Here is a 14,135-nt window from a genome sequence, read left to right on the forward strand (position 1 = left end):
GATCTCTCGGCAGAAACTCTACAAGCAAGAAGAGAGTGGGGGCCAATATTCAACATCCTTAAAGAAAAGAACTTTCAACCCAGAATTTCATATCCAGCCAAACTGAGCTTCATAAATGAAGGAAAAATAAAATCCTTTGTGAACAGGCAACTACTCAGAGATTTTGTCACCACCAGGCCTGCTTTACAAGAGCTCCTGAAAGAGGCACTACACATAGAAAGGAACAACCAGTACCAGCCATTCCAAAATCACACTAAATGCTAAACAGCATCAACATAATGAAGGATCTACATCAAATAACGGGCAAAACAGCCAGCTAGCATCAAACTGGCAGTATCAAATTCACACATAACAATACTAATCCAAAATATAAATGGACTAAATGCACCAATCAAAAGACACAGATTGGCAAACTGGATAAAAAACCAAAACCCATCAGTGTGCTGTATCCAGGAAACCCACCTCACAGGCAAGGATACACAAAGGCTCAAAATAAAGGGATGGAGGAAGATTTACCAAGCAAATAGAGAGCAAAAAAAAGCAGGAGTTGCAATCCTCATCTCTGATAAAATACACTTGAAAGCAACAAGGATCAAAAGAGACAAAGAAGGTCATTACATAATGGTAAAAGGATCGATACAACAAGAAGAGCTAATGATCCTAAACATATATGGACCCAATACAGGAGCACCCAGATACATAAGGCAAGTTCTTAATGACTTACAAAGAGACTTAGACTCCCACACAATAATAGTGGGAGACTTTAACACTCCACTGTCAATATTAGACAGATCAACCAGACAGAAAATCAACAAGGATATCCAGGGCTTGAACTCAGATCTGGAACAAGCAAACCTGATAGACATTTACAGAACTCTCCACCCCAAATCCACAGAATACACATTCTTCTCAGCACCACATCACACCTACTCTAAAACTGACCACATAATTGGAAGTAAAGCACTCCTCAGCAAATGCAAAACAACTGAAATCATATCAGTCTCTCAGACCATAGTGTAATCAACTTAGAACTCAGAATTCAGAAACCAACTCAGAACCGCACAGCTTCATGGAAACTGAACAACTGGCTCTTGAATTTTGACTGGATAAACAATGAAATGAAGACAGAAATAAAGAAGTTCTTCGAAACCAATGAGAACGAAGACACAACATACCAGAATCTCTGGGACACATTTAAAGCAGTCTCTAGAGAAAAATATATAGCAATAAGTGACCACATGAGAAGAATGGAGAGATCCAAAATTGACACCCTATTGTCAAAATTGAAAGAGCTAGAGGAGCAAGATCAAAAAACTCAAAACCTAGCAGAAGACAAGAAATAACTAAGATCAGAGCAGAACTGAAGGAGATAGAGACATAAAAACCCCTTCAATAAATCAGTAAATCCAAGAGCTGGTTTTTTGAAAATATCAACAAAATAGACAAACCACTAGCCAGATGGATAAAAAAGAAAAAAGAGAACTACCAAATAGATGCAATAAAAAATGATAAAGGGGAAATCACCACAGATTCCACAGAAATTCAAACCATCATCAGAGAATACTACAAACAACTCTATGCACATAAACTAGTAAACCTAGAAGAAATTGATAAATTCCTGGACACCTGTGTCCTCCCAAGCGTAAACCAGGAGGAAGCTGAAACTATGAATAGACCAATAACAAACTCAGAAGTTGAGGCAGCAATTAAGTGCCTACCACACACACAAAAAAGCCCAGGTCCAGATGGGTTCACAGCTGAATTCTACCAGACACACAAAGAGGAGCTGGTACCATTCCTTCTGAAACAATCTCAAATAATCCAAAAAGAGGGAATCCCTCCCAAATCATTTTATGAGACCAACATCATCCTGATACCAAACCCGGCAGAGACCCAACAAGAAAAGAAAACTTCAGGACAATATCCATGATGAACATACATGCAAAATCTTCAATAAAATATTGGCAGGCCGATTGCAACAACAAATCAAAAAACTTATCCATCATGATCAAGTAGGATTCATCCTGGGGATGCAAGGCTGGTTCAACATACACAAGTCTATAAACGTAATTCACCACATAAACAGAACCAAAAACAAAAACCACATGATTATCTCAATTGACACAGAGAAGGCATTTGACAAAATTCAACAGCCCTTTATGCTAAAAACCCTCAATAAACTCGGTATCGATGGAACGTATCTCAAAGAAATAAAAGCTATTTATGACAAACCAACAGCCAATATCATACTGAATGGGGAAAAACTGGAAGCATTCCCTTTGAAATCCGGCACTAGACAAGGATGCCCTCTTTCACCACTCCTATTCAATATAGTACTGGAGTTCTAGCCAGAGCCATCAGGCAACAACAACAACAAAAAAGGGTATTCAAATAGGAAAGGTGGAAGCCAAATTGTCTCTATTTGCAGACGACATGATAGTATACCTAGAAGACCCCATCGCCTCAGCCCAAAAACTCCTGAAACTGATAAGCAACATCAGCTAAGTCTCAGGATATAAAATCAATGTGCAAAAATCACAAGCATTCCTCTACACCAATAACAGACTTAATGAACGCCAAATCAAGAATGAACTGCCATTCACAATTGCTACAAAAAGAATAAAATGCCTAGGAATACAACTCACAAGGAATGTAAGGGACCTCTTCAAGGAAAACTACAAAACACTGCTCAATGAAATAAGAGAGGACACAAACAGATGGAGAAACATTCCATGTTCATGGTTAGGAAGAATTAATATCGTGAAAATGGCTATACTGCCCAAAGTAATTTACAGAATCAATGCTATCCCCATCAAGCTACCATTGTTTTCTTCACAGAACTGGAAAAAACCACCATGAACTTCATTTGGAACCAATAGAGAGCCCACATAGCCAAGTCAATTCTAAGCAAAAAGAACACAGCGGGGGCATCACACTACCGGATTTCAAACTATACTACAAGGCTACCGTAATCAAAACAGCATGGTACTGGTACCAAAACAGAGATATATACCAATGGAACAAAACAGAGGCATCAGAGGCAACACAACATATCTACAACCATGCAATCTTTGATAAACCTGACAAAAACAAGCAATGGGGAAAGGATTCCCTGTTTAATAAATGGTGTTGGGAAAACTGGCTAGCCATGTGCAAAAAGCAGAAACTGGACACCTTCCTGACACCTTACACTAAAATTAACTCCAGATGGATTAAAGACTTAAACATAAGACCTGGCACCATAAAAACCCTAGAAGGAAATCTAGGCAAAACCATCCAGGACATAGGAGTAGGCAAGGACTTCATGACCAAAACACCAAAAGCATTGGCAACAAAAGCCAAAATAGACAAATGGGACCTAATCAAACTCCACAGCTTCTGCACGGCAAAAGAAACCGTCACTGAGTGAATCAGCCACCAACAGAATGGGAAAAAATGTTTGCAGTTTACCCATCTGACAAAGGGCTGATATCCAGAATTTACAAAGAACTCAAACAGATTTACAGGAAAAAAACAAACAAACCCATTCAAAAATGGGCAAAGGATATAAACAGACACTTTACAAAAGAGGACATATATGAGGCCAACAATCATATGAAAAAATGCTCATCATCACTGGTCATTAGAGAGATGCAAATCAAAGCCACATTGAGATACCATCTCACACCAGTTAGAATGGCAATCATTAAAAAATCTGGAGACAACAGATGCTGGAGAGGATGTGGAGAAAAAGGAACACTTTTACACTGTTGGTGGGAGTGTAAATTAGTTCAACCATTGTGGAAGACAGTGTGGCGATTCCTCAAGGCCTTAGAAATAGAAATTCCATTTGACCCAGCAATCCCATTACTGGGTATATATCCAAAGGACTATAAATCGTTCTACTATAAGGACACATGCACATGAATGTTCCTTGCAGCACTGTTTACAATAGCAAAGACGTGGAACCAACCCAAATGCCCATCGATGATAGACTGGATTGGGAAAATGGGGCACACATACACCATGGAATATTATGCAGCAGTCAGAAATGATGAGTTGGTGTCATTTGTAGGGACATGGATGAATCTAGAGAACATCATTCTCAGCAAACTGACACAAGAACAGAAAATGAAATACCACATATTCTCACTCATAGGAGGGTGACGAAAAATGAGAACACATGGACACAGGGAGGGGAGTACTGAACACTGGGGTCTATTGGGGGGAAAAGGGGAGGGCCAGCAGTGGGGGGAGCTGGGGAGGGATAGCCTGGGGAAAAATGACAAATGTGGGTGAAGGGGAGAAAAAAAGCAAAACACACTGCCATGTGTGTACCTATGCAACTGTCTTGCACGTTCTTCACATGTACCCCAAAACCTAAAATGCAATTAAAAAGAAAAAAATACTAGCCAGCAGCACTGACATCATCAGGAGCTTCTTAGAAATGAATTAAACATGGAGAATCTGAGGCCCAGACCTACTGAATCTGAACCTGCATTTTAACAATATCTCTAAGTGATTCATAGATACATTAAAGTTTGAGAAGCCCTTCAATTTCAATTAGCAAATTTGGCAGAGTGTCTCTTGATCCCACGTTTGTGTTAATCGATGTACAAAGTGTTCCTTCTCCTCTGTCTTATCTAAGTCTATGAGATAATGATCATAAAAACACAAATTCCGGAAGAATTCTGAAGAAAAAGACTCAAATTCAAACTTAGGGGGCAAGAGCCCTTCCAACTCCTTAATAGGACACTGTGAGAACAAAGCCAGTTAATGTACCAAAGGAGATGTTTGAAATTTGTGAACAAAGGCAAGGTCTGTTAATGCATTCATTTCCACTTACAATCACTAGCCAGGCAAAAGAAATTTGTTTATTAAAGTGTTTATCTCAAAAGGGGTTTAATCTGACAACTGAAAGCAACAAGGGTGCACGAAATTGCTGCCAGGAATTTGAATGTAAGAAATTCTCACCTAGGACTCAAAATAATAGCCTATTAAAATCACATTGGGAGAGTGAAGACTCATGCAAGCTGTATGATTAAACAAAGTCCAGAGCCAGTGGAAGGTGGGGAGGAATGATGAGGAAATAATGAATACATCTGCCAATCCTAAATTCAGAAATGCCAGCCCTACAAAGCAATGCCTGGAATGAAAGCCTTTATTGTTTCCGGCTCTTCACAAAGCTGGTACTGCCCAGTTTCCATGGATAACAGTACAGCTGATAGACCTGGATGGGGAAGGAGGGAGTTTCATACCATCTGCAGATTTTTGTGCAATGCAGAAAAGAGGTAATGATGGATGGATTAGAAAAATTTGGGAAACTTGAATTTCTCCACCTCAAGAGAGTATTGTTGGGCATTTTGAAATCAAAATTCTGTGATATATAAAGTGAAGGCTTTCTCCTTTCACTTTATCTAGATGCAGGAAAAGCAAACCATGAGTGAATATTGAAAGAATTTTAGTAATGCAAGTAAGAGAATTAAAAAATAATGGTCAAGCCAGATAGGTAATCCATGGCAATACAGAGACACAGATGATGAAACAATAGCTACAGAAAGGTAAAAGTATGAAAAATAAGTAGACAGAATTTAATACTTTTGTGCCTCCATGCCTCCATGTTCTCATCAGTCAGTTACTTCCAGGAGCCTCGTCACCTGTGAGCTCCCAGGTGAATGTCACCTCCTTAGGGGGTTCTCCTGTCTCCCCATCACCTCCTCACCCAGACCCAGGGCCCAGATCAGGTCCCCCAAAGCCCCTCTTATCACACTGGCAAGTGTGTACCTGCTATGTGGTAAGCATATGTCATATTATCCCATTAATTCTTTTTAAATGGGTCAAATGGATAAATATTATCTCTATTATACATGTGAGAAAATTGAGGCTCAGAGAGGTATTAACCAGGTCACACAAATAACAAATCATAAGGGAAAATGCAAATGAATAACTCGTGTTTCAGGAGTCCACAATATGAGATACTGTGGGTTAGACTTATTATTAATTTATCATTGAAGTATTGAGTAATATCTGTAGCAAAATTCAAGTGCATTTGTGTTATTCAAAACATTCACAATGGCCTATATATCTGTGTAAAAAACATTCATAGGTTTAAATGAATGAGAGTTATTACAGATGGTTTTTAATCCCTAAGGCACCTGGGAATTAGCATGAGTCTAGAAATATGTAAATGAAGAGAGCAGCTAAAATTGGCAGAAGAAAATGATCTGTTCCACATAAGTGAAACTCATTCATTTATTCAACAACTTGTATTGAATGACGACTTTTGGTTGGCACTTTTAGTCAGTAGTGATGCAAAGGTAAATTAGACAAGGTCTTCATTCTCTTAGTGTTTTCCTTTAGTTGGGGAGGTAGAGGTAATTTGAAAATTACAATTCAACGTGAAAAGTGCTCTAGATAAGAAGCACAAAGCAAACAAGCATATAAAACAAAAAAGAGCCAACCATAGCATGATGTTCATCTGCCTTGGGAATTCAGGCACTCAGAACAATAGAAGTTTATTCCATCTGCTAATGAGGCCAAATATCAAAGAACATAAATGAAAGAGCATGCCAGGGAAAAGAACCAAGATTCCACATGGAAATAATCTCCCCCATGTCCTATACCCCTCTGCTTCCAGTTTGAATATCACAAGTTCTTTTTTATGATTTGGCTAGCAGCTCCCTTTGGATGTGTAATAATCTTGGCTGTTATATATCAGCAGCTTCTTAATTGGTCTTCCTACTTCCATTTTGGCCCAACTCCAATCCATTCTTCCACTGCAGTCCAAAGTCTCTTTTGAAATTGCAAATCAGAACAAGCCACCTGCCCTCTCTTTGTTTCAAAACTTCAATATTATCTTGTTGCTCTTAGAATAACATGAAACCCTGTGCAACTTGCAAAACCTCACCTGATCTTCAACCCCATCTCACTGCCCCTGCCCCTTCTGGTTTCTACCTATACTGACTCTTCCAATTCTGGGATCTGTGGCAGGCTCCCCACTGCCAGAAGTCTCTGCATGTGCTGCTTCTTGACTGCCAAGGTCTCATAATCTGATCAGCCAGTGAACTTCTTCTCACCCTGTATATTCCAATTGAGGATCATATGTTACCCTTAAAAAAAATCTGTTCTTGAGGAAAAAAAAGATAGCACGGTAGGAGCAATTCAGGATTGCAGCTCTCAGTGAAGTTGCAGAGGGTGAGTGCAAGCTGCATTTTCAGACAGATCTTTGTTGCCCACAGAATGGGGAAATTCCCAGGTGTAGGAGAGACACAGGATGCCAGCACAGCTGTTTCGGGTGGCACAGCCGTTTCGGCCAGTGCCGCAGTGCAGTGGCACTCCGCACAAAATGCACTGGTCTGGGTGCCCTGTTAAATCAGCAATCTGAGATTTGGGAGGGCAGATTAGCATATCCATCTGATTAAACAGGACTTGGACAGTGAGCCAGAACAGGAGATTCCTGGGAAGCAACATTTGAGCCGGCACAGTGGGTCACTGCACAGGAAATCACACAGATCCCAGTGCCCTATCAGCAGGTGACTGAAACATTTTGGAGAGAGTCAACCATTCAACTTAAAAAAAAAAAAAAAAAAGGGCTCTGAGGCAGGGAGCCAGGTGATCGGGCTCGGCAGATCCCACCCCCACAGGGACAAACAAAACGGTGATTCAAAACGCTCGGGATTGAGAGATTCACTGCGGGCACAGCTGAACCCAGGATGGTGCAGCTCGGTGGGGGAGGGGCGTCCGCCATTACCGAGGCATTCTGCCCCTACTGAGGAACACTCCCATTGCTGATGCAGCCTGTCATTGCCAAGGCAACCTGCCATAACAGAGAGACTCCACCAACAGGGCGGAGCCCACAGCAACAGGGCGGAGCCCACAGCAGCAGGGCGGAGCCTCAGCAGGCAAATAGTGACTAGACTGCCCCCTAGCTGGGCAGGACAGTGCAACGGATACTCATAAAGATAGCCCTAACTCCCCGAGACAGAGTATCTGAGGAAAAAAAGGGCTTTTATGAGTTCTGCTGCAGCAGACTTAAACGTACCTGCCTAACAGCACTGAATGATCAACGGAGCTCAAAGCTTAGGACATGAGCTCCTATAAATTACAGACCGCCTCCTCAAGCAGCTCCCTGACCCTTGTATATCCAAAGAGTCACCTCAAAAAGGACTGATAAGACTGACATTTGGCGGGCATCATTCTGGGACAGATAGCAAAAGAAACTGGTAGCATCCCTCACTGTTCCGCAGCTGCTACAGGTGTACCCCAGACAAGCAGGGCCTGGAGTGGACCTCAGCAGTCCTACAGCACAGGGGCTACACTGTTAGAAGGAAAACTAATTAACAGAAATACCTCATCATCAACAATCTGGGCGTCCACTCAGAGACCCAATCAAAAAGTCAGCAACTACTCAGGCAACAGGTGGATAAACCCACAAAGAGGGGAAGAAACCAGTGCAAAAAGGAGGAAAACACCCGAAACCAAAACATCTCGCCTCCTACAAAGAACCAAAACTCCTCACCAGCAAGGGAACAAAGCTGGACGGAGAATGAGTGGGATGAAATGAGGGAATCAGACTTCGGAAGGTGGGTAATGAGAAACTTCAATGAGCTAAAAGAACATGTTCTAAATCAATGCAAAGAAACTAAGAACCTTGAAGAAAGATACGAAAAAAGATTCAAGGAAATGATAACAAGAATGGACAACTTAGAGAGGAATGAATTGAAGGAGCTGAAAAACACAACACGAGAACTTCGCAAAGCATGCACAAGTTTCAACAGCCGAATTGACCAAGCAGAAGAAAGATTATCAGAAGTTGAAGATCAACTCAATGAAATGAAATGAGAAACCAAGAATAGAGAAAAAAACACAAAAAGGAATGAACAAAGTCTCCAAGAAATGTGGGACTATGTGAAGAGACCTAACCTACATTTGATAGGTGTACCAGAATGTGACAAAGAGATTGAATCCAAGCTGGAAAATACTCTTCAGGATATTATCCAGGAAAATTTCCCCAACCTAGCAAGGCAGGCCAATATTAAAGTCCAGGAAATACAGAGAACACCACAAAGATATTCCACAAGAAGAGCAACCCCAAGGCATATAATCATCAGATTCACCAGGTTTGAAATGAAGGACAAAATCCTAAGGGCAGCCAGAGAGAAAGGTTGGGTCACCCACCAAGGGAAGCCCATGAGACTCACAGCAGATCTCTCGGCAGAAACTCTACAAGCCAGGAGAGAGTGGGGGCCAATATTCAACATCCTTAAAGAATTTCAACCCAGAATTTCATATCCAGCCAAACTGAGCTTCAGAAGTGAAGGAAAAATAAAAATCCCTTGCGAACAAGCAAGTACTCAGAGATTTTGTCACCACCAGGCCTGCTTTACATGAGCTCCTGAAAGAGGCACTACATATAGAAAGGAACAACCAGTACCAGCCATTCCAAAAACATACCAAATGCTAAAGAGCATAAACAAAATGAAGAATCTGCATCAACTAACAGGCAAAACAGCCAGCTAGCATCAAAATGGCAGTATCAAATTCACACATAACAATATTAATCCTAAATGTAAATGGGCTAAATGTACCAATCAAAAGACACAGACTGGCAAATTGGATAAGAAACCAAAACCCATCGGTGTGCTGTATCCAGGAAACCCATCTCACACGCAAGGATACGCAAAGGCTAAAAATAAAGGGATGGAGGAAGATTTACCAAGCAAATGGAGAGCAAAAAAAAGCAGGAGTTGCAATTCTCATCTCTGATAAAATACACTTTAAAGCAACAAGGATCAAAAGAGACAAAGAAGGTCATTACATAATGGTAAAAGGATCGATACAACAAGAAGAGCTAACAATCCTAAACATATATGGACCCAATACAGGAGCACCCAGATACATAAGGCAAGTTCTTAATGACTTACAAAGAGACTTAGACTCCCACACAATAATAGTGGGAGACTTTAACACTCCACTGTCTATATTAGACAGATCAACCAGATGGAAAATTAACAAGGATACCCAGGGCTTGAACTCAGACCTGGAACAAGCAACCCTGATAGATATTTACAGAACTCTCTACCCCAAATCCACAGAATATACATTTTTCTTAGCACCACATCACACCTACTCTAAAATTGACCACATAATTGGAAGTAAAGCACTCCTCAGCAAATGCAAAACAACTGAAATCATAACAGTCTCTCAGACCATAGTGCAATCAACCTAGAACTCAGAATTCAGAAACCAACTCAGAACCGCACAGCTTCATGGAAACTGAACAACTGGCTCTTGAATGTTGACTGGATAAACAACGAAATGAAGGTAGAAATAAAGAAGTTCTTTGAAACCAGTGAGAACGAAGACACAACATACCAGAATCTCTGGGACACATTTAAAGCAGTCTCCAGAGGAAAATATATAGCAATAAGTGTCCATATGAAAAGAGTGGAGAGATCCAAAATTGACACCCTATTGTCAAAATTGAAAGAGCTAGAGGAGCAAGATCAAAAAAACTCAAAACCTAGCAGAAGACAGGAAATAACTAAGATCAGAGAAGAACTGAAGGAGATAGAGACACGAAAAACCCTTCAAAAAATCAATAAATCCAAGAGCTGGTTTTTTGAAAATATCAACAAAATAGACAAACCACTAGCCAGATGGATAAAAAAGAAAAAAGAGAACTACCAAATAGATGCAATAAAAAATGATAAAGGGGAAATCACCACAGATTCCACAGAAATTCAAACCATCATCAGAGAATATTACAAACAACTCTATGCACATAAACTAGTAAACCTGGAAGAAATTGATAAATTCCTAGACACCTGTGTCCTCCCAAGCCTAAACCAGGAGGAAGCCAAGACTATGAATAGACCAATAACAAGGTCTGAAGTTGAGTCAGCAATTAAGAGCCTACCACACAAAAAAAGCCCAAGTCCAGATGGGTTCACAGCCGAATTCTACCAGACACACAAAGAGGAGCTGGTACCATTCCTTCTGAAACTATTCCAAATAATCCAAAAAGAGGGAATCCTTCCCAAATCATTTTATGAGACCAACATCATCCTGATACCAAAACCCAGCAGAGACTCAACAAGAAAAGAAAACTTAAGGCCAATATCCATGATGAACATACATGCAAAAATCTTCAATAAAATACTGGCAAGCCGACTGCAACAGCACATCAAAAAGCTTATCCATCATGATCAAGTAGGATTCATCCCGGGGATGCAAGGCTGGTTCAACAAACGCAAGTCTATAAAAGTTATTCACCACATAGAACCAAAAACAAAAACCACATGATTATCTCAATTGACGCAGAGAAGGCATTCGACAAAATTCAACACCCCTTTTTGCTAAAAACCCTCAATAAACTCGGTATTGATGGAACGTATCTCAAAGTAATAAAAGCTATTTACGACAAACCAACAGTCAATATCATACTGAATGGGGAAAAACTGGAAGCATTCCCTTTGAAATCCGGCACTAGACAAGGATGCCCTCTCTCACCACTCCTATTCAATATAGTACTGGAAGTTCTAGCCAGAGTAATCAGGCAACAAAAAAAATAAAGGGTATTCAAATAGGAAAGGTGGAAGCCAAATTGTCTCTATTTGCAGACGACATGATAGTATACCTAGAAGATCCCATCGCCTCAGCCCAAAAACTCCTGAAACTGATAACCAACTTCAGCAAAGTCTCAGGATATAAAATCAATGTGCAAAAATCACAAGCATTCCTCTACACCAATAACAGACTTAAAGAGAGCCACATCAAGAACGAACTGCCATTCACAATTGCTACAAAAAGCATAAAATACCTAGGAATACATCTTACAAGGAACATAAGGGACCCCTTCAAGGAAAACTACAAACCACTGCTCAACTAAATAAGAGAGGACACAAACAGATGGAGAAACATTCCATGTTCATGGTTAGGAAGAATCAATATCATAAAAATGGCTCTACTGCCCAAAATAATTTACAGAATGAATGCTATCCCCACCAAGCTACCATTGACTTTCTTCACAGAACTGGAAAAAACCACCATGAACTTCATATAGAACCAAAAGAGAGCCCTTATAGCCAAGTCAATTCTAAGCAAAAAGAACACAGCAGGAGACATCACACTACCGGACTTCAAACTATACTACAAGGCTACAGTAATCAAAACAGCATGGTACTGGTACCAAAACAGAGATATAGACCAATGGAACAGAACAGAGGCACCAGAGGCAACACAACATATCTACAACTATACAATCTTTGATAAACCTGACAAAAACAAGCAATGAGGAAAGAAATCCCTGTTTAATAAATGGTGTTGGGGAAACTGACTAGCCACATGCAGAAAGCGGAAACTGGACCCCTTCCTGACACATTACACTAAGTTAACTCCAGATGGATTAAAGACTTAAACATATGTCCTGGCACCATAAAAACCCTAGAAGGAAATCTAGGCAAAACAATTCAGGACATAGGAGTAGGCAAGGACTTCATGAACAAAACACCAAAAGCATTGGCAACAAAAGCCAAATTAGACAAATGCGACCTAATCAAACCCCACAGCTTCTGCATGGCAAAAGAAACAGTCACTAAAGTGAATCGGCAACGAACAGAATGGGGAAAAATTTTTGCAGTTTACCCATCTGACAAAGGGCTGATATCCAGAATTTACAAAGAACTCAAACAGATTTACAGGAAAAAAACAAACAAACCCATTCAAAAATGGGCAAAGGATATGAACAGACACTTTACAAAAGAAGACATACATGAGGCCAACAAACAGATGAAAAAATGCTCATCATCACTGGTCATCAGAGAGATGCAAATCAAAACCACATTGAGATACCATCTCATGCCAGTTAGAATGGCAATCATTAAAAAATCTGGAGACAACAGATGCTGGAGAGGATGTGGAGAAATAGGAACACTTTTACACTGCTGGTGGGACTGTAAACTAGTTCAACCATTGTGGAAGACAGTGTGGCGATTCCTCAAGGCCTTAGAAATAGAAATTCCATTTGACCCAGCAATCCCATTACTGGGTATATATCCAAAGGACTATAAATCGTTCTACTATAAGGACACATGCACACGAATGTTCATTGCAGCACTGTTTACAATAGCAAAGACCTGGAACCAACCCAAATGCCCATAGATGATAGACTGGACTGGGAAAATGTGGCACATATACGCCATGGAATATTATGCAGCAATCAAAAATGATGAGTTCATGTCGTTTGTAGGGACATGGATGAATTTGGAGAACATCATTCTCAGCAAACTGACACAAGATCAGAAAATGAAATACCACATATTCTCACTCAAAAGTGGGTGATGAAATATGAGAACACATGGACACAGAGAAGGGAGTACTATACACTGGGGTCTTTTGGGGGGAATAGTGGAGGGACAGCAGTGGGGGAGCTGGGAAGGCACAGCCTGGGGAGAAATGCTAAATGTTGGTGAAGGGGAGGAAGGCAGCAAAACACACTGCCATGTATGTACCTATGCAACTATCTTGCATGTTCTGCACATGTATCCCAAAACCTAAAATGCAATTTAAAAAAAAAAGAATTTTGTAAAAACAGTAAAAAAAAAAAAAACTGTTCCTTTATTATAACAAGATAGTAGAACAGATTAGTCAAATTTCAGTGTTTCTAGAGCCAGAAAACCTGGGTTCAAATTATAGCTCTACCACATACTAGCTCTGTCACTTTGATCTCAACTTCTTCCTTGGTAAAGATGGGTAGCAAAATTAGTACCTGCTCCTAAATTTATATGAGATCACACAGGCAAAACATTTCTCACTATATTTCTAATTTAGAATTCATTCTCTATCAATCTTTTAACTTTTTTTTCATATATCACTTGTCCTTCTCCTAATTATTTTTTCTGCCTCTCTTAATGTTCTGTAGTTTTTCTATGATGTATCTGTGAGGAATCTAATTTTATGGATCTGCTTGTACTCACAGTAAAATATTGGTTTAAGGACTCACATCTTGCTTCAATCTCAGAAAAAAAAATGTCAATTATTTTCTTTAAATTTTACTTCCTTGCCATTCTCTCATTTTTCTGGAACCTTATTATTTGTGTGAAGAAAATGTTGAGGCTCAGTGGAAAAGAAGGCATTATTTAGACAACCATGTCAGC

Source organism: Callithrix jacchus, chromosome 5, assembly GCF_049354715.1.
Source record: "Callithrix jacchus isolate 240 chromosome 5, calJac240_pri, whole genome shotgun sequence".
In the NCBI taxonomy this organism is placed as follows: domain Eukaryota; kingdom Metazoa; phylum Chordata; class Mammalia; order Primates; family Cebidae; genus Callithrix; species Callithrix jacchus.